This window comes from Halichoerus grypus, chromosome 8 (assembly GCF_964656455.1).
Source record: "Halichoerus grypus chromosome 8, mHalGry1.hap1.1, whole genome shotgun sequence".
NCBI classification, from domain to species: Eukaryota; Metazoa; Chordata; class Mammalia; order Carnivora; family Phocidae; genus Halichoerus; species Halichoerus grypus.
In genome coordinates, this window is record NC_135719.1 from 90,887,537 (window position 1) to 90,907,182 (window position 19,646).

At 42.0% G+C, this 19,646-nt stretch overlaps 1 pseudogene; it reads right to left on the bottom strand.

The window, feature by feature from the left end:
• Positions 1 to 579: 579 nt before the first annotated feature.
• Positions 580 to 833, bottom strand: LOC118523123 (NADH dehydrogenase [ubiquinone] 1 alpha subcomplex subunit 3 pseudogene; annotated as a pseudogene).
• Positions 834 to 19,646: the final 18,813 nt, after the last annotated feature.

Sequence of the window (19,646 nt, forward strand, 5' to 3'; positions counted from 1 at the left end):
AAACTGTCCTTAAAAATTATTTTTATTAATATCTCATCCTCTATTTTCCATCTCCTTCTATTTTTGCTTTATTTCAGGGAGATCTACTCAACCTTATCTTCCATCTTTGCACCAAGTTTTTCATTTTTGCTGTTACATTTTTAAATTTTAGGAGTCTATTTTTTATCCACTGAATATTCCTTTTTAAATAGTATTCTTTCTTATTTCATGTATAAATAGTATTCTTATTTCATGCAGGCCATGTCTTCTCTCATTCTCCATATTAATGATACACCTTAATTTTTAAATTTTTCTTCTTCTGTTTAATCTCTGTTTCTTCCAAGTTGCTTTGTTTCTGTTTCCTTCCCTCTCCCTCTCTCTCTATCTCCCTCTTTCTCTCTCAAATGTTAGAGGCTTTCCTCAGATGTTTTGTAATCTTTGGTTTTCTTCTCATATTTAAGTGGGGACTGAAAACCTGATTTTAATACAGGCTCACTCCCAAGTATGATATAATGGTTACCTTTTTCTTTTCACCTGGAGTCACTTTTCATATGTTATTGGCCACAGGGGAGGGGGCCTCCTCCATGTCACCAGAGATGCTCACAATTTCTTCAGCCACTCCAATCTTGGGCCCTGGAGGTCCTGGGGGTGGCTGGGCATGTGGGGCATGTTCCCATCATCTTGGAGGGGCACTGGATAGTTGTAGGCTGTGGCTTGTTTAATCATCATGGTATATTTGGTGAAGGGGCTGAGGAGGGCAGAATTATAGTGAGCCCCCCAATGGTGAAGGATGCGACCAGCACCATCTCCTTGGCCCAGGCATCCTTGAGGTAGGCAGTGGGTCTCCCAGCCATCTTGGTCATGGCAGCAGCTGTGGTGGCAAGGACATAATGTTTATCTTAAAGAAAGATCAGGATTGTTTCTGTATCTCATTAATCACTTTCTATCATAGTCACCAAGAAGGATTCCATTAGTGTCACATTGAACAGTGCAGTGGTTACCGTTAAAGGCAGGAAATTAGAAATAAATGAGCAAAGTCCATAGCAGGTTAGATATAAGGGGTTAAAAAAATCATCAGCAGAGCTCTCTTCCAAGGTTTCTGGAATTATCAAATGTCTTTCCACTGAAATTTTTAAAGAATGAAGCAGATAAACTGCCTTTCCAAATGACATAAGGACTAAATTAGCCAATACTCTCACCTGGAATTTGAATTAGATACTCTTCACAAGACTGACTCACTGTACTATGTAGAGATGCTAGCAGTTATCCCCAACCACACACCTTTCTTGAAAGAAAGAAAGTTCACATCCCTGGAAAGAACAGTCCTGTGTACCTCTGTCCTCCACCACACCTGAATGGACCGTAAATGGACCTAACTCAAACTGGGCCTCTCTGATTCTCTCTCTTGGGATATGGGAAATAGGACACTGAGAAACAGGTAAATGGTAGGGACTCCCTGACTAAAAGGTTAAATAGGGTCAAAGCCAGAGTTTATACCATGGCCAAACAAATTTAAAAAAAACAATAATTTATGAGACAGAAGAGAGAATGCCAATATGTAGAAAGCAGTAGAAGCAAGCAGATTTACAGAAGAAGCAGAGATAAGAAAAGGCAGAGTGCCACCAAAGACTGAAGAAATGGTTTTGGAAACTGACTTTCCAGATGATTTGGTATATGTCCCTTACCTCCTCTGTGTCCTTTCAGTAAATTCACTTTGTACTTGAGCTAGTGTGTATAAGCTTCTGTTCTTTGTCATCAAAGGATAAAATATTCATCAAGTATAATGGTCCGGACCCATGAAGAAAAAGATGGCACATCAAACATGGTAACAGAGGAAAGTCTAATAAATGGATTATTTACAAAGAGGGATAGAGTGTAAGGAAACCAGCCTCAGGTCTAGCAACAACAGGGAGCTCTTACTACCATGTAGCTGAAAGGGCAAGAGGAGGAAGCATCCGTCTTAGTCTGGAGAGAGGAGGGACTTTCCAACAGGAGCTATGGTCATAGGTAGATAGACACAGACAACCCACAGCAACCTAGCAGGAAGGGAATCAAGAGAATAAATATCCTGACTTACTCCCTTCCTGGCCTCTACATACCATAGATGCCTCCTATTGTCAAACCCACTAAAAGACATAGGGCAAAGGAGCCTCCAATGTAGTCAGTGGGTGGAGAAAGATGGTGAGTAGACCTGGAGAGAAAAATGGAAAATACCTAGCACACAAAGAAACTTCTGTCCACATTTTCTGGGAAAACCTAGCTCTCCTCTCTTGAACCCTGGGTAACTTCTTTTTAGCCTCTCTGCTAACCAAGAAAGGAGGAGCACAACAGAAATTCAAATGTGTCCCAGTCAAATTCAGCTTCCTCATCATCACTCATCTACTCATTCTCATTATTTAATTATAAAGTAGCACCAAGGGATGCCTGGGTGGCTCAGTCAGTTAAGAGTTTGCCTTCGGCTCAGGTCATAATCCCAGGGTCCTGGGATCAAGCCCCGCATCGGGCTCCCTGCTCTGCGGAAAGCCTGCTTCTCCCTCTGCCTGCCACTCCCCCTGCTTGTGCTCTCTCTCTTTGACAAGTAAATAAACAAAATCTTAAAAAAAAAAAAAAAAGTAGCACCAATCTTTCGGTCATAGATAAGACATGTTAGTCATGGATTTCCTTCAGAATTTAGAAATAGAAATTCCAGGTTATCCATTTATGAGCACACATGAATACAAATATATGGCAAGTCCATTTCATTTTCCTGCAGAATTATGCCTTCTACTTCCCTCCTTGCTCACCCAGAACATCTTATCATCTTATGCAGTAATTCTCAATCTATAGGGATAAAGCTTAAAATAATCAGTGAATGAGAATGAACACACACACACACACACACACACACACACACACACACACATATCCTCCTTGGATGTCAGAGGCCACATAAATTAGAAGCTTTCTCTTGGAGAAGAAGCTCAAAAAAGCAAAATTCTAACTTAAGGATATTATATTTCCTTCAAATTAACCATTGCTCCTAATGAGAACATGTCTAGATAATCTTAAGTTATGATAGAAACTTGGCACAAGAAGGTCAGAAGTTCTAGAACCACCCATGTGGCCCCATAATGTCTTCATCTCCACAACAGGCCCTGGCAGAACTCTGTCAGGGCAGGCATTAGAGGTGCCAGTGAACCTCGATTGCATATCACCCCCGCTGCCTGGTCTTTGATGAGCAGATAAGATTGGTGATGAGCCTTTCATCTTTAGGTCATAGTTCAAAGCCCTGCCTCAGACTCATAGTTAAAAGCTGCTCCTTCTGTAGACGGTGGGAAACAAGTGGGTGTACTCAACCCACCTCTTCCTAGATGAAAGCTCTCGAACAAAACTACCCCAATACATCTGGCACTAATTAATCAGTGCAGATTCCTGCGGTGAGGAGAAGGGAGACTGGGAAGAAGCTCTGAACTCACAGAGACTCTGGGAGAGAGTTTGGCCCAATTACGGCAAAACACAAAACAGCCTGGAAATGTTACTTTGAAATTGCTAACTCTAATCACAGGATCTCAAAGTGTAAGAAAGGCCTTGTTTACATTATCTTGGTGGGCTGGGACCACATGAATATTAACATCCTCCCTTCATAAGTGAGAACCTTTCCATGCTGGGGTGATACTCCTACATAAGATTATAATACTGAAGGTTTGCATCTGCTCAGTAGGATCCAAGTCTCCCAACACCCAAAGACTTTCAGTTAGTTGTGTTCTCTACTAATGAGTACTGATGTGAATGGGCAGATAGCAGCATTAGGTTATAAACTCTTGGCAGAATTGGTCTGCGTGCCTTCTTAATGTCTGGTGCTAAATTATCACTCAGATCACCACTAGCACAGGCTCAAAGAAACAGAGAAAACAGACAAAGCTGGGAGGCAGGTGAAGGATAGAGCATAGGTAATGTTACTCTGTCTATCTCATGGGGAAAGCCACTGGGCCATCAGGGAGATTAGTCTAAACAAAAATAATGGTTGCCCATAGCTACCGGTCAGCAAGACCCAATGCGCTAAAGCACACAAGAGTCTGTGTCCTCCTGTGGGTGAGTCCTATGGAAAACAGGGGAAGGGTCAAACTCAGGAGATTCAAGGGGCTGCAAGGGGATTAGCAATAGATACCATTTATTCACCCGGCCTTTTATTAAGATAAATAAAAGTAAAAAAAAAAAAAAAAAGATAAAGTAGACTTCCCTGGTTGGCAAATTTTTCGCAAAACTCCAAAAATGACATCGTATATTCTCTCTCTACTGGGGAGAATAGAGGAAAGGGACAGTTGGGGAGAAGACTACCAAACAGGTCATAGCAAAGTTTTAATCTGTGAGATGAAATTGTGTTATCCACTGCATCCTACATTTGGGACTAAAAATGCCCCCAGATCTGGCAGAAAATATCTATTAGCATTTTCTTTGAATTGACCTCTTGCCCAGTAGATTGCAAAAGAGTTTTTGTATTATGATTTCATTTTATGTAAAATTATAAATACAAATATAGACATAGATGCATAAAGAGATGACTGGGCCAATGTAGAAGTATGTAGAATAGTTATATCTGAATGGTAGGCATTCAGGGGACTTCATAATATTCAACATTGTTTGATTTTTCTACAATGAATATGTGTTATCTTCATAAACAAAAAAAGCTGTCAAAATAATTTTCCTTAAACTAATCATAAGCCAGCATATTCAGAAATTTTATTATACAAGCAAGAGAGAGAACATATATTAAATGCCTCCCTTGCACTCAGGACTGTGTGTGTCACAAACCCTGTGAATTATTATTTTTCTTTTACATATAAGAAACAAAAGCTCAGAGAGTTTGACTAACCTGATCGAGACTTCTGCAAATGTTATCAACTTTTCGGCAAAGCAGAAATCCAGACCTGGCTACTTTTCTCCTTAGCTTGAGAAAGAATCCCAGGAAATGAGAAAGTTTGGGGTGGAAAGCGCCAGCCTGGGAACTGACTCTCAAAGCTCCCCCTGAGCCTCCTTAATGGCAGAACTGGGCTTTGTGGATCCATCAATACAGAGCACGTTGCCCTCCTAGGAGAGGTGTGGCCAAAACAAATGAGAGCAAGATGTTTTGTGATCGTTGAGTAGCAGGAATAGCTGTGAGGACTCGCATGCCACCCATGACATGGTCTGGAGAACATCCACAATGAAGGCAGCAGACCACTACTTGAAGTCCAATTGACCCTACATCAAAGCACAGCACAGAGGATCAGGAGCCTAGGCTTTAGCCACGCTCAGAATCACTTGAAATAGCCACACTTCTCTGAGCTCCGGTTTCCTCAGCAGTGAAGCAAAAGGGTTTGCCTAGAAAATCTCTAAAGGCCTTTCCAGTTCTAGGAATTCTATAATCCATGATCTAATTCCAACCATGGCTTCTCTTGGATTCATTCAACAATTGCCCTAGCACGTTCAACTGGTCCACCAGACATTGCTTCGGGGCCTAAAATTACGTGTGCTAACTCAGAGATGTAGAACGTCTTTTGTAATCTGCGTAGGATTTTGCTACCTACTTAGCTTTGTTTCATAACCACAATTATCTTTGAAAAACAGACAAATCTATTTACTCTCTATCATCTCTGTTCCAAATGGGGCCAATCTCTCCCTCCCCTTCTTATTAGAAAATCCCAAATTCTCAGGTGGGAGTCAGGATAACTCAAGAGATTTGGCAGGATGAGCTTGGACTCTTTCCCACTGGGTCCCAAATGCTTTATTTCCTAAGAGCTGCTTTTGTAAGGCCAGCAAGAAAGGCTGAGTTAATAGTTCGAATTTATAAATAGTTTTTGCAAATTAAACAGAATTCTCTATCCGAAAGGCAACCAGGAGAGTGGTTCTGGCTCCTATATTATTTCCTCACAAGCAAACATTCAAAAGGCCAGTGAAAGCCCCTTGATGCAGCAGGTAAGCACTTCCTTATCAAAACGGACCAGAAGAGTGAGCTGAACCACCCAGGAAATCATATATCCGCCCTTTAATAATATTAACCGGGAAAATCTCAGAGACAATGATAGCACGAACAATTATAAACATGGGCTGCAGATGGCTGAACACAATAGTCAAACTCAATTGCTATTTGGAAAGAATAAACCAGAAATGAATTTAAATATGTGGTTCAGAGGTCAGCTGCTAATATTTCATCTGGTACAATCCACAGCCTGCTTTCCAGGGTAGGTGGGCAAAGAACCCAAGCCTTTTGGATAAGGGAAGGGCCTTCTCCAACTTGGAAATTCTACATAAACAGCATGAAGCCAGTCTTCAACCTCCTGTGGAGGCATGATGGCCCGAAGATGCACTGACCTCTCCCTCGCTCCTTACCCTTCACGGGGTAACTGGTGGCCAAGGGGTATATCTGAAAGCTTGCTCTTCATGGTCTCTGAATAGTCATTTGCAGTATTCATTCCAAGAAATCAATTTTCTGAAGTGTATTTCATAGACTTTAATAAGTTCTCTGTTTAAAAACAACCTTTGAGGGGCGCCTGGCTGGCTCAGTCCGAAGAGCTTGGGACTCTTAATCTCAGGGTCATGAATTTGAGCCCCATGTTGGGCATAGAGATTACTTAAATAGATAAAACTTAAAAAAAAAAAAAAAAAACCTTTTGAAACTCTCTATTCAAATATATTTCATGCATTCTTATTGAGTCATTCCTTTGACAAACCCTGTGTTATCTGCCTTCTCTCTAAAATATGATATATTTTAATTGGGTCAAGGATATGTGTGTACTGTTTTTTTAGAGAATTTTTTTTCATTTCTAGAGACATGTTATATCTAAGGGTACATCCTAGTCCAAGTTAATAAAAGAGTCTGTTTGCCTTCCCTGCCTTGGCATGTCCCACCTTTCAAAGAGTCTAATGAGTGACTCATATTTTTGGCTGACTTTTTCTTGAATATCAGGTCTTCTCTGAGTAAGCAACACATCTTCTACACAGATACTGCATGCCTGCCCGCCCACCCATCCCAGCCTAAGTGCTGTTTGTCCTGCTTCCTCTGATAGGAAAAACTATTCATTCAAATTCTGTCTTCCCACTCACTTCTTAAGCTCAGAGAATGGGTGGGGTTGAAGAATTTGATGGCACTAGCTCTGAGATTCACCCTTGTATCTCTACTTTTGAACATGTCATGACTAAGCACCCGAAGATTCTAAACCCACTTATGATTTACTTTTTGCCTCCACAGATGCTTTCAAACCTGATTCTAAATGCCAACATAATGCAAGGAGCTTTACATACCCAAGTAGACAGGAAGGGAAATCATGTAGAGAGTCAGTGTGGCCAGTACTGCTCATCTTCCCCTTTACCCAACTCATCTCCAATTCTCTCATCCTTAAGGTGTTACCTGTTCCAGGAAGCTTCCCCTGGCCCCAACACTACCCACCTTAGGTTATCTATCACTCCTCTCTGGAGGTTTAACATCACTATCATTGCATTTAATTTCACTGTATTGTAATTAGCTGTTTATAGGTCTATTTCCTCAATGAAAATGGGAACTAAGTATTTTTCATTTTTGATGTCCTGTGCTTGATCCAGTCTAGCACGTAAAAGGCATCCATTCAGAGTGAGAATTAATGGTCATTAATGTTGTTCAACGGCTGTCTGAGTCATTTAGGAAAATACGAATTTCAGACTCCAAGGCCAAAATGTATGCAATTAGTAAGAAAAATATCTGAGAGCCCTCTGTAGAAACTTTAAAAAAAAAAAAAAGTATTCCAAATGGCTGCTGGTTCTCGCAGGCATTCGCGCATATATTTCACTCTGCCTTCTGTTAAGACTGACTATTCCTATGACCCAGTAGGCTGCACACCTCAGCTACCACCACGCCTATCTCCGCTGCCGCCTCTACCACCCCCACAACCCCCGCACCGCTCCTTCCGCCTCCGGCATCACCGCCAGTGCAATACCCACTCCCACAGCTGTCTCCACCAATGTGACCACCTCCTCCACTGTCTCCACTCCCTCTACCACCTCCTCCGCCTCTTCTACGACCTTGACCACCTCCTTCACAACCTTCTTGGTTACTGCCTCCACCACCCGGAGGACCTCCATCACCTTCTCCACCAACTCTTCTTCCACCACCCGCCTTCACCATCTTCATTATCATCTCCGTCTCCCCCAACACCTCAGCCATAAGCCTCACCACCGTTATTACCACCACTACCTCTACCACCAGCTCTACTGCCTTCAACTCCACTATTTTTACCATCTCTTCCCCCTCCATCTCCATCTCTCCCACTTGTCCCACTTCCATAACCTCTCAGACTACTTCTTCTTCTTCCTCCACTACATCCTTCCCCTCTGTCTCCTTCTCTGTCACCACATCCTCCACTCCCTCCACCATTACCTCCCTCTGCCTCTTCACCTCCTCCATCATCACTGGTGTTTCTCCTCTTCAAGGATCATCTTCCTCAAATACATTTGGGGAATATAAAGGAGACTGATTTCGGGGCACCTGGGTGGCTCAGTCATTAAGCATCTGCCTTCGGCTCAGGTCATGATCCCAGGGTCCTGGGATCGAGCCCCACATCGGGCTCCCTGCTCAGCGGGAAGCCTGCTTCTCCCTCTCCCACTCCTCCCTGCTTGTGTTCCCTCTCTCGCTGTGTCTCTCTCTGTCAAATCAATAAATAAAAATCTTTAAAAAATAAAGGAGACTGATTTCATAATCCTTTCTGCTTATTCACTATCTCTTGCTTTCTTTCCTGCTCCCACCACTTTTGTCATCTTTTCACACCCCTCTGCCCCATAGACATCTTTGGACCTATTATAAACCTACAAGTGATCCTGCTCTTGACACATGTTTAAAAATGAAATTGGTTTGCAAAGCTTCACTGGAAGTTGTGGAAGCTTGGGGCACAGGTCAGAGAAGGCAGAGCATAGTAAAAGTGTGTCCTCCCTGTCCTTCAGCAGTGAGCATCTCTGTTCTACGATTCTCAAACCTATTTCTACTGTTGTTCCCAAACCATCACTAGAAAGGGTCCCATCTGGGGGCCATAGAGTAGAAATGTAGGATGATTCTTCCCTCTCTTGTAGGCCTTGAAACCAAAATTTTATGCAAAAAAAGTACAACACAAGCTATTTCACCCACTGACAATGACTTTAACCAAGGCAAAACGGCCTAGAAACAAAGTACAATCTAAACTGGGCATGCTGCCTGCTCCAAAGATAAAACTGGAGTCTGGCCTACAAATCAAAAAGGTCCGTCCATTCCCAAGTGGTTGCACTTTCTTTTATAGATGCATGAATATTACAGCAGAAAAAATATTTAGCCTTATGTTGCATGTGTTTGTGATGATTGAGAACAACACAATAAGAACTCAAGGCCATAACAAGATATAAACATACAAAGGGAATTTACCATAAAAATCTAACTCATCGGAGGGGGGAAAGATGGTGGAGGAGTAGGGGACCCTATTTCAGCTGATCTCCGGAATTGAGCTGGATAACTACCAGACCACTCTGAGCACCCACAAAACCAGCCTGAGATGTAAGAAGATCTGGATCTCTACAAACAGAATATCGCAGGTGGTTGGTTTTGAGGTACGAAGCGGAGAGCCGTGATTCTGCGGGCAGATATCGGAGGATAAACGGCGGCTGGAGGGAGCCTGGCCGTGGGGATCCTACACCGCCGGTGAGTGACAGCCTCGCGCGCTGCAGACACGTCGGGAAAGGACTTTAGGGCAGCCCCCGGGGTAGAAAACCAGAGCTGCGCGACCCACAGGAACCGCAGCCCCCTGGATGGAAACCCGGAGCGACGGTCGCGCATATGCGAACTGCAGCCTCGGAGACGGAAACGGTGCACCGCGTCCCTCCGTGAACTGCAACCTCCAGGGTGGGAACCCCCAGCGGCGGAGTCGCGCGCGCGTGAACTGGGAGCAGCTGGCGGTTTTAGAAGCACAAAGGGCAGAGACGTGCCCCGACCTGGAGGCAGGACTGGGGGCGCTGCGGAGGGGCGCACAACCCAGGACACTGCAGTTTATAGCAGCACGGACAGAAATGGAGACGGTGTGGCCTGGAGAGCTCACTGAAGAACAGACTGCGGTCTCTCTGCTCTGAGGCAGAGGGTTGGAAACGGTCTCTTCTGCTCTGACTCCCGGAAGAGACGCAGAAAGCCGCCAGGGGAAGGCGCCAGAGAACAAAACCCCCAAAGACTGATTCTCACTGAGCCCATCCCCCGCCACAGGGGGCAGGGCAACTCCGCCCAAACAGGGTTGCCTGAGTAACAGCGAGGCAGGCCCCTCCTGCAGAAGACAGGCTGGGAAAACAAGAGGCCAGCAACCCTAAGGTCCCTAGAAAACAGGTGCATCTTGCTTGGGTGCTGGTCAATAATTCCGACTCTATTCCCTCAAACACCCATCAACAGAATGACTAGGAGGAGGAGCCCCCAAAACAGAAAAGACTCAGAGATTATGACTAATGCTGCAGATTTACAAATGGATGCAGATATAACCAAGATGTCGGAGATGGAATTCAGGCTAGCAATTGTGAAGACAATGGCTAGAGTGGAGAAATCAATTAATGGCAACATCGAGTCTCTAAGGGCAGAAATAAAAGGTGAATTGGCAGAACTTAAAAACGCTATCAATGAGATCCAATCCAATCTAGATAATCTAACAGCTAGGGTAACTGAGACAGAAGAGAGAATAAGCGATCTGGAAGACAGTATAATAGATAAAAAGGGAAAAGAGGAGGCCAGGGAAAAACAACTCAGAATCCATGAAAATAGAATCAGAGAAATAAGTGACACCATGAGGCGTTCCAATGTCAGAATTATTGGAATCCCAGAGGGAGTGGAGAGAGAGAGAGGGCTAGAAGATGTATTTGAGCAAATCGTAGCTGAGAACTTCCCTAATCTGGGGAATGAAACAAACATTCGAGTCCTAGAGGCAGAGAGGACCCCTCCTAAGATCAAGGAAAACAGGCCAACACCCCGGCATGTAATAGTAAAGCTTGCAAATCTTAGAACCAAGGAAACCATCTTAAGGGCAGTTAGGGGAAGGAATTCCTTACGTACAGAGGGAGGAACATCAGAATAACGTCAGACCTATCCACAGAGACCTGGCAAGCCAGAAAGGCCTGGCAAGACATATTCAGAGTACTAAATGAGAAGAACATGCAGCCAAGAATACTTTATCTGGCAAGGCTTTCATTTAGAATGGATGGAGAGATGCAGAGCTTCCACGACCGGCAGAAGTTGAAAGAATATGTGACCACTAAGCCGGCCCTGCAAGAAATATTAAGGGGGGTTCTATAAAAGGAGAAAGACCCCAAGAGTGATCTACAACAGAAATTTACAGGGACAATCTATAAAAACAACGTCTTCACAGGCAACATGATGACAATTAATTCATATCTTTCAATAATCACTCTCAACGTGAATGGCCTAAACGCTCCCATAAAACGGCACAGGGTTGCAGATTGGATAAAAAGACAGGACCCATCCATATGCTGTCTACAAGAGACTCATTTTGAACCTAAAGATACATCCAGACTGAAAGTGAAGGGATGGAGATCTATCTTCCATGCCAGCGGACTTCAAAAGAAAGCTGGGGTAGCAATTCTTACATCAGACAAATTAGATTTTAAACTAAAGTCTGTAATAAGAGACACAGAAGGACACGATATCATTCTTAAAGGGTCTATCCAACAAGAAGATCTAACAATTGTAAATATCTATGCCCCCAACATGGGAGCAGCTATCTACATAAGCCAACTGTTAACCAAAATAAAGAGTCATATTGATAACAATACGTTAATTGTAGGAGACCTCAATACTCCACTCTCAGCAATAGACAGATCATCTAAGCAGAAAATCAACAAGGAAACAAGAGCTTTGAATGATACATTGGACCAGATGGACCTCATAGATATTTACAGAACATTCCACCCTAAAACAACAGAATACTCATTCTTCTCGAGTGCACATGGAACTTTCTCCAGAATAGACCATATACTGGGTCACAAATCAGGTCTCAACTGATACCAAAAGATTGAGATTATTCCCTGCATATTCTCAGACCACAGTGCTCTAAAACTGGAACTCAATCACAAGAAAAAATTTGGCAGAAATTCAAACACTTGGAAGCTAAAGACCACTCTGCTCAAGAATGTTTGGGTCAACCAAGAAATCAAAGAAGAATTTAAACAATTCATGGAAATCAATGAGAACGAAAACACATCGGTCCAAAACCTATGGGATACTGCAAAGGCGGTCCTAAGGGGGAAATACATAGCCATCCAAGCCTCACTCAAAAAAATAGAAAAATCCCAAATTCACCAACTAACTCTACACCTTAAAGAACTAGAGAAAAAGCAACAAATGACGCCTAGGCCATGCATTAGAAGAGAAATAATTAAAATTAGAGCAGAAATCAATGAATTAGAAACCAGAAACACAGTAGATCAGATCAATGAAACTAGAAGTTGGTTCTTTGAAAGAATTAATAAGATTGATAAACCACTGGCCAGACTTATCCAAAAGAAGAGAGAAAGGACCCAAATTAATAAAATTATGAATGAAAGGGGAGAGATCACGACTAACACCAAGGAAATAGAAACAATTATTAGAAATTATTATCAACAACTATATGCCAATAAACTGAGCAATCTGGATGAACTGGAGGCCTTCCTGGAAACCTATAAGCTGCCAAGACTGAAACAGGAAGAAATTGACAACCTGAATAGGCCAATAACCAGTAACGAGATTGAAGCAGTGATCAAAAACCTCCCAAAAAACAAGAGTCCAGGGACTGATGGATTCCCTGGGGAATTCTACCAAACATTCAAAGAAGAAATAATACCTATTCTACTGAAGCTGTTTCAAAAAATAGAAACAGAAGGAAAACTTCCAAACTCATTCTATGAGGCCAGCATTACCTTAATCCCCAAACCAGGCAAAGACCCCATCAAAAAGGAGAATTTCAGACCGATATCCCTGATGAATATGGATTCCAAAATCCTCAACAAAATCCTAGCTAATAGGATCCAACAATACATTAAAAGGATCATCCACCACGACCAAGTGGGATTTATCCCCGGGATGCAAGGGTGGTTCAACATTCGCAAATCAATCAATGTGATAGAACACATTAATAAGAGGAGGGAGAAGAACCATATGGTCCTCTCAATTGATGCAGAAAAAGCATTTGACAAAATACAACATCCTTTCCTGATTAAAACTCTCCAGAGTATAGGGATAGAGGGAACATTCCTCAAGTTCATAAAATACATCTATGAAAAACCCACAGCGAATATCATCCTCAATGGGGAAAAGCTGAGAGCCTTTCCCTTAAGATCAGGAACACGTCAAGGATGCCCACTCTCACCACTATTGTTCAACATAGTACTAGAAGTCCTAGCAACAGCAATCAGACAACAAAAAGAAATAAAAGGTATTCAAATTGGCAAAGAAGAAGTCAAACTCTCTCTTTTCGCAGACGACATGATACTTTATGTGGAAAACCCAAAAGACTCCACCCCCAAATTACTAGAACTCATCCAGCAATTCAGTAATGTGGCAGGATACAAAATCAATGCACAGAAATCAGTTGCTTTCTTATACACTAACAACGCAACTGTAGAAAGAGAAATTAAAGAAACGATTCCATTTACAATAGCACCGAAAACCATAAGATACCTCGGAATAAACCTAACCAAAGAGGTAAAGGATCTATACTCTAGGAACTACAAAACACTCATGAAAGAAATTGAAGAAGACTCAAAAAGATGGAAAAATATTCCATGCTCATGGATCGGAAGAATAAACATTGTTAAAATGTCTATGCTACCCAGAGCAATCTATACCTTCAATGCCATCCCGATCAAAATTCCAATGACATTTTTCAAAGTGCTGGAACAAACAATCCTAAAATTTGTATGGAATCAGAAAAGACCCCAAATCACCAAGGAGATGTTGAAAAAGAGAAACAAAGCTGGGGGCATCACGTTGCCCGATTTCAAGCTATATTACAAAGCAGTGATCACCAAGACAGCATGGTCCTGGCACAAAAACAGACATACAGACCAATGGAACAGAATAGAGAACCCAGATATGGACCCTCAACTCTATGGTCAAATAATCTTTGACAAAGCAGGAAAAAACATGCAATGGAAAAAAGACAGTCTCTTCAATAAATGGTGCTGGGAAAATTGGACAGCCACATGCAGAAGAATGAAACTCGACCATTCTCTAACACCACTCACAAAGATAAACTCAAAGGGGATGAAAGACCTCAATGTGAGACAGGAATCCATCAAAATCCTAGAGGAGAACATAGGCAGTAATCTCTTTGACATCGGCCACAGCAACTTCTTTCAAGATACATCTCCAAAAGCTAGTGAAACAAAAGCAAAAATGAACTTTTGGGACTTCATCAAGATAAAAAGCTTCTGCACAGCAAAGGAAACGGTCAACAAAACAAAGAGGCAACCCACAGAATGGGAGAAGATATTTGCAAATGACACTACAGATAAAGGGCTGGTATCCAAAATCTATAAAGAACTTCTCAAACTCAACACCCAAAAAACAAATAATCAAGTCAAAAAGTGGGCAGAAGATATGAAAAGACTTCTCTGAAGAAGACATACAAATGGCTAACAGACACATGAAAAAATGTTCATCATCATTAGCCATCAGGGAAATCCAAAACCACAATGAGATACCACCTTACACCAGTTAGAATGGCAAAAATGGACAGGGAAAGAAACAACAAATGTTGGAGAGATTGTGGAGAAAGGGGAACCCTCTTACACTGTTGGTGGGAATGCAAGTTGGTACAGCCACTTTGGAAAACAGTGTGGAGGTGCCTCAAAAATTTAAAAATAGAGCTACCCTATGACCCAGCAATTGCACTCCTGGGTATTTACCACAAAGACACAGATGTAGTGAAGAGAAGGGCCATATGCACCCCAGTGTTCATAGCAGCAATGTCCGCAATAGCCAAACTGTAGAAAGAGCCAAGATGCCCTTCACCAGATGAATGGATAAAGAAGATGTGGTCCATATATACAATGGAATATTACTCAGCCATCAGAAAAGATAAATACCCAACTTCTACATCAACATGCATGGGACTGGAAGAGATTATGCTAAGTGAAATAAGTCAAGCAGAGAAAGTCAATTATCATATGGTTTCACTTATTTGTGGAACATAAGGAATAACAAGGACATTAGGAGAAGAAAGGGAAAAATGGGGGGGGGGATTTGGAGGGAGAGATGAACCATGAGAGACTATGGACCTGAGAAACAAACAGGGGAGGGGGGAGAGGGGATTGGTTAGCCTGGTGATGGGTATTAAGGAGGGCACGTACTGCATGGAGCACTGGGTGTTATACGAAAACAATGGATTGTGGATCACTACATCAAAAACTAATGATGTAATGTATGGTGACTAACATAACATAATAAAATTTAAAAAAATAATAATAAAGTTTGAAAAAGTAAAAAAAAAAAAATCTAACTCATCAAGCCCTCTTTCTTTTATCTCTTTCAGTTTAGTAATGTTATTTTAAATCAAACTAAAGGTTCAGTATCACTGACTTTAAAGAATTAGTGGCAAGCATTTGCCATGCCCTCTGCCCAGATCCACATCCCTCACTGCCTTGTGCTGTTCAGGTCTCAGCTCAAGTCAAACTCTTTCAGAAAGGCCTGGGGAGAACACCCCATCAAAACTTTTTCATTATGATGCACATCTCACAGTCTTGTACACATCTGTCTTCTCTAATTGTCTTTGACCACTCTGGGGATGGAGATGGTGTCTCATTCACCTGTGATTTCTATTGACAGTTGATGTCCAATACCCAGTTTTTGAGCTGTACATCAGAGGCATCACAGTTTATCCCAATGTTGTACTTTTAAATACTTTAGCCTTTGAAATAGGACGTTTAATGTTCACACATGGCTCATACAATTGGTCTTGTTTCTTAAAAGGCACTATTCATACACATTGTGAGCTTTGATTCCACAAAATACAGCCTTAAACAAAGAAAATCAAGTATATCTAGTCATCTACCTGGTCATTCCTCTCCTGCCTGGAAAAATGTCCCTGATAAATGTGTACTGTATATAGTCAAATCAAGTTTTTAGTTTCCTTAGATCCCACTGTAACCCAGCCACCCCTCCAGCCCTTAAGGTCCCCAAGGGAGATGTATACAAAGGAAAGCAAAATAATGACTTCTGAACACTGTGTGAGTTCCTTTCCCATAAGTTATTCAGACCGAATTACACTGGGCCCAAAGTTATTTCTTTGCCCTTCTCTGACTATTTCCTATGCCCAGACTATGTCCTGAATCTTACAACAGAGGAGAAAGGAAGGAGCCAAATAAGGGACACATGCCAGCCCAAATCATAGATGCCAGAGAAAGGCAGACAGCAATAGGAGTCTGCCTAGCACCAGGCAGGCATGGGCCAGGGGACAGCTGCCATAAGCTCTGAGCCCCAGAACAGATAAGATCAGCTCACTACTCCAAGCACCAGGAAAAATAAAGGAAAGCCAAGCCCACCCCAATACACTTGGGCATACAACCTAAATGGTACCCTGGATCTAACTTCCTATTTCAAAGGCTAAAATATTTAAAGGTACAAAGTTGGGATAAACTGTGATGCCTCTAATGTATAGCTCAAAAACTGGGTATTGGACACCAACTATCAATAGAAAACACAGGTGAATGAGACACCATCTCCATCCCCAGAGTGGTCAAAGACAATTAGAGAAGACCGATGTGTACAAGACCGTGAGATGTGCATCATAATGAAAAAGTTCTCAAAACTCAGAAATTCCAGGGCACCTGGGTGGCACAGTCAGTGAAGCATCTGACTCTTGGTTTTGGTTCAGGTCGTGATCTCAGGGTCCTGAGATTGAGCCCCACATTGGGCCCCATGATTAGCTTGTAGTCTGCTTGAGATTCTCTCTCCCTCTCCCTCTGCCCCTCCCGCTCATGCTCTCACTCCCTCTAAAATAAGTAAACAAATCTTAAAAAAAACAACTCAGAAATTCCCAAGAGCAGTCACTGGGACTTACCATCTTAGGAGTACAGGAACTCTTAGGAAGTCGAGAGAGAAAAATAATTTCTCTTCCAGACCAATCCCTTAGCATACAAATCATTAGAATAGTTTCCCTTCCCCCGAATTGTCTCTTTCACTTTTTACTAATGCTCAAAATTTCTTTCAGAGAAGACAAAGGCTGTCTTTCTGCAATTAGAGAAAACAGGCTTAAAAATAGAAGTGCTGTGGGATGGTTAGCATAAGTGGAAATTAGGTCAAACCCATGTGTGAATGACTAATGTCAGATCACTGCCAGTTTTGATAGCAGACAGAGGTTACTAATTCATAAACTCTGAGACCCTGGAGGGCCCAAGAATCCTACTGAAAGAAAACTATGTAGGCATGTGTCACAATATTGTTCAAGTTTGCTCTGTTGGTTTCTATTTATGGGAAAACAAATAGAACCTGAAGAGATATTGTCTATCACCTTTCTCCTCAAGTCGCCTTAGAAGGAACCCTGTCCTGAAATCCTAGACCCTATCTTCATCTGCTGGCATCTGGCCCTCTTAATTCCTATTCTGAATCCTACAAATCATAAATATCTCTAACCTATCTATTCCCAGACCTCTCCCCAGATCTCTCCATATTCTAGTTCCTTCCTCAGCAAGCTAACTTGACCATGTTATCAACTGATTCCCAGAATGGCCCTTAAATTTCCTCCAAGGTGTCTCCAGATCCTTTGAGGACAATGATCATCTCTCACATCTCCCCATGTCTGTAATTATCTGATAATTCCTCCATCATATTAACTTCATCCACAACTGCTCTCTACTATTCCTCTCATTTATCCCTTTCTCCAAACAATTAGATCTCCATGTGAATAGACAGTGGGGATAGAGGATTTTCCAGGGGGAGGGGTGAATCTGATGCCTTTTATGTGTCTTCAGAGCTCCAGCCTGGTTTAATAATCCCCGAGCACCACTTTGCGTGCGGCAAGGTATAAATATATGCTAATAGGAGGTCTGGCTCCTTGTCACAACACATTGCAGGCTGTATTCGTGCAAGATAGAATAAAAAGATTAGATGCAATCTTGAAGTCAATCAGAAAGCAAGAGGAAACCAAAAAAACAGAGCTCAGATTGTCAACAAGGAGAGGCAGAAAAATGACTTGAATCGAATTGCAGTTTATCTCGTTAAGCGTTAAAGGAAACCAATTTCTTTCAGAAATTGGAAGGCAATTTAAACATTTCTACAGTTTTACTAAAGTTTGAAATTTTCCAGTGAAAGAATAAGGGTGTTTTTTTTTTTTTAATTTCTGCATATCTGACATTTTCCCTGTACTCTCAGGGACGAGAAGGCCCTAGATAAGAGGATATTTAAGGAAAAGAGAGCACAGTTATCAACAAGTAAGGAAAAGAATCTATTAAAGAAATAGTCATTTGATTTCTTTAGCGCTTTCACGTTTCATGCCAAAAGACCTAAGGAAGCTAGAATCGGGTACAAAAAAGCCAGCCTGCAAATCTGACTTGGGCCTGGATAAATCACCAGGCTGGATTAATTGACGAACACAGAAATTACGTTCAACCCATGAAGGTCAAATAAAATATACCAATCTCAAGGCCAAGCTATATTCCATTAAAGTTGATGACATCACAAGCTAGACACTGTTCATTATGAACTCAAGTCTTCATTAATAAGCCTTTTTCCCCATTCCCAGAAGCATGAGCCTATTGACAGTGGCCTCTGTTTTGCAAACAGTGTAATTGTCACTGCTCCTTCCCATGCCGAAATGTGTAATTCTCCCAACCATTGTATTCAATAGAAATTGCTAACTAAACCTCCATCTTTAGAGTTAAGACCAAGCCTTCCCCAGGCCCATGGTCCATTTGGAAGGGATTTGCTAGCCAACAAGAGCAGCCTTTTTTTTTCCTGTTCTCCTAGGCAATGAGTTCTCAGTACCACCAGGAATACCAAGGCCATTATGGTTAAGGGCCATTACCTCAGGAAGAGGATCAACCAGAGTGAATGAAAGGGGTGCCCACGTTTTACTCGGTACATATACGTATTGTTCAAATCTTTTACAGTGAAAAAGTCAAGCACTGCTTCTGTAAATTTAAAAAATGCACATTAAGATGTTTGGAGATGAACATGCTAAGACTTATTTCAGATGAACATCCCTGAAAAATGGTCAACTCTAACCTCTCGGGGAGCTTAGTGGGCAGTTCTTGTGTTAATGTTTGGTGGGAGCTGGACGTCAAATGTAACGGGCTGCCACTGTGACTTTTGTCTTCCTTCATTCCTTTGTTCACACACTCATTCAGTCTACATTTACTCACCCCTCACTACCTCCTGGACTGAAAAAGAAACACGGCGTGCAGCTAAAATTAATTCCCTTCACAAAGAAATAAGATAATAAATGGCCCCTGGGGCGGCCAATGGTTCTCTCCTATGAAAAACAAAATCCCACAGGGATTCATCAGGGAGAATACTTGGGAACCAAAAAAGTGCCTTCCCTGGTGTCTTACTTCTACTGACAACTTTTCCCTTTCCATAACTTGCTATGTGCCAGGAGCAAACAATATGAAATCCATTCCTAATGAGCAATAATTATAGCTTTAAGAAGCTGTACAATCAGTGTTCAGTGATTTCATTATTAGATAGCACC